Genomic DNA, 2739 nt, shown 5'->3' with positions numbered 1-2739 from the left:
TCTCACGGTCAACGAAGGATATTCCTTCTCCCGGGAAGACCCGATCAGTCTCGGAATCCCGGTTACAAGACATTTCGATAATGGTAAAACATGACCAACAAAGCCGCCCGAATGTGCCGACAAATCCCGATAGGAGCTGCACATATCTCGTTCTCAGGGCACATCGGATTGTCCAAACTTCCGGTAGGCCAGCCCAGAGTTGCCCCTGGTGGCCACCGGCGGCTGACAGGTTGGACCAACACTCAGAGGAGCACTGGCCCGGGGGTTTAAAATAAAGATGACCCTTGAGTCTGCAGAACCAAAGGGAAAAAGGCTTAGGTGGCAAATGTTAAAACCAAGGTTGGTCCTTGCTGGAGGAGTTTTATTCAAAGCGAACTGCCAATGGGTTCCCATAACACCCAACCGCGTAAGGAACACAATATCAAGGAACATAACACCGGTATGGCGGAAATTAGGGCGACAAGAGTGGAACAAAACACCAGGCATAAGGCCGAGCATTCCACCCTTTACCAAGTATATAGATGCATTAATTAAAATAAGAGATATTGTGATATCCCAACATATCCATGTTCCAACATGGAACAAACTTCATCTTCACCTGCAACTAGCAACGCTATAAGAGGGGCCTGAGCAAAAGCGGTAACATAGCCAAACAAGGGTTTGCTAGGAAAGGTGGGTTAGAGGCTTGACATGGCAATATGGGAGGCATGATATAGCAAGTGGTAGGTAGCGCGGCATAGCAATAGAGCGAACAACTAGCAAGCAAAGATAGAAGTGATTTCGAGGGTATGGTCATCTTACCTGAAATCCCGCAAGGAAGAAGAACGAGTCCATGAAGAAGACAAATGGGCATAGCCGAACGGATCCTCACAACTCCGGAACGAAACCGAAGCTAACGAGAGAGGCAACCCGGAAAGAAGCAAACAACATAGTATACAACCACCACATAACCATGGCATGATGCACAACCAAGTATGATGCATGTCCGGTTTAAAAATGCATGGCATGGAAAACAGCATCAAACAAAACTACAAATTAAGTGGAGGTCAATATGCAACCAGTTGCATATTGAAGAAACACCACATTTAATTATTTAGTTCTCTCCCGTTTAAACCACTCAACAAAATTAAATGTTGTTTAAACATGGCAAGAGGTGAATCATATGAAAACTACACGGTTAGGCATTTTAAATGAGGCCGGAAACATCAAACAACAATTCCGGTAAATCCTCATGTGCATTAGCAATTTAATGCAACAACAATTTAAACATTTTAAAAGTTTTTATCATGATGCGGATGACATGTGCAAGTTTTATGTAATTTTTATTAAATGTTGACATGAGCATTTGTCATCGTGGCGGAAACAAAAGGGGTTCCACGATAACGATAACGAAAACGGTGCCACGGCAATGTTCCGGTTCCGGTAACTCGATCGAGATACCGATGCAAAGGAGAAGTGTGCGGATGCATGCAAAAGATGGTGGGGCGCTCCCGGATACCGGGTGTCCCATGAGTCGATGGCATGGAAGCGAGAGACACTACAGACATGGTGCAGACAAAGGGTGCATCTCATACAACACAAGCAATCGTTCTCGGACGATCGTCTCAGGGTTATACCTTCGAAGCGTGCGTTCTCAGACGGTTCGGGTTCGATGGGATGTCGACTGAAGTAGACGTTCATGGGTCGTAGTGGGAAGTAGTCGTACTCGTGAACTTGTCAGATCCACGGCGAGGGTAGTCGTTCACGGCGCATGTGCCCCACGGTTCTTCGGACAACGGTAGTTGTTCATGGTTCGTAGACGGACTTGACGGGTCCGAGGGCTCCGGCCATCATGGTACTTGGCGCAACACCGTGTAGTCGTACATTTGAAGAGGAACTTGGCCATCCGAAGGTGTACTTGGCGAACAACGGTCGTCGTGGTACTCGTCGGTCCACGAAGTCGTTCTCGTAGGTCTTGGTGTTTCGTTCGGTACTCGTTCGGGCATCCATGTGGTCTTGTCGGTGGTGTACTTGGCGAAATTCCACAGAGGCAGTCTTGGCAGGCAACGAGCAGCGACGCGGTGTACCGACCTCTGTTGGAGGCAGTGCCTAGGAGGCGCTTAGGCACGCCTAGGCGCTAGGCAATGGCCAAACGCCTCGCCTAGGGCATAAATGGAGGTCTAGGCAGGGCAAGCAAAGAATTTCCTTCCCAAGTAAGAAATCATGCCACATACTGTACTGATATGCCAAACGGGTTATATTCCAATGGCAGTAGACAGTAATTAACTTATTTATATGCCCTAAACTAATATCAACACCCATATAATAATCACAAATACACTATGAGTAAAAACTATGTTACCGCCTAGGCCGCGCCTAGGGCACTTAGGCACTGCCTAGGCACTAGGCGAAGGCCAACCGCCTCGCTTACCCCTACCGCATTTTCCAACCTTGGTACCTACGCAGCAACGCAGGCGGGTGCTCGGGCAGGACTTGGCGCCGGTCATCGTCCTCGCGTTCTCACACGACAAAAGCAGGGGACGGAAGGAAAAGCACGGGCATGAGGAAGGACATGGCAAAGACAGGCGCTGGGCGCTTGGGGCGCCGGCGGCGGCCTCAGCAAGGAGAAGGGCGCGATGGGGTGGCCTGGAGGTCAAGGAGGCAGACGGGTTCGCGGGAAGAACTAGCGTGGGGAGCTCCTCTTTGGTGCGTGAGCGAGAAGGGAGAGAGATGGGGAACGGGCGCGGAGTCTCGCTGGAC

The sequence above is a fragment of the Triticum urartu genome, chromosome 2, assembly GCF_003073215.2.
Source record: "Triticum urartu cultivar G1812 chromosome 2, Tu2.1, whole genome shotgun sequence".
NCBI classification, from domain to species: domain Eukaryota; kingdom Viridiplantae; phylum Streptophyta; class Magnoliopsida; order Poales; family Poaceae; genus Triticum; species Triticum urartu.
This window is presented reverse-complemented; position numbering follows the sequence as displayed.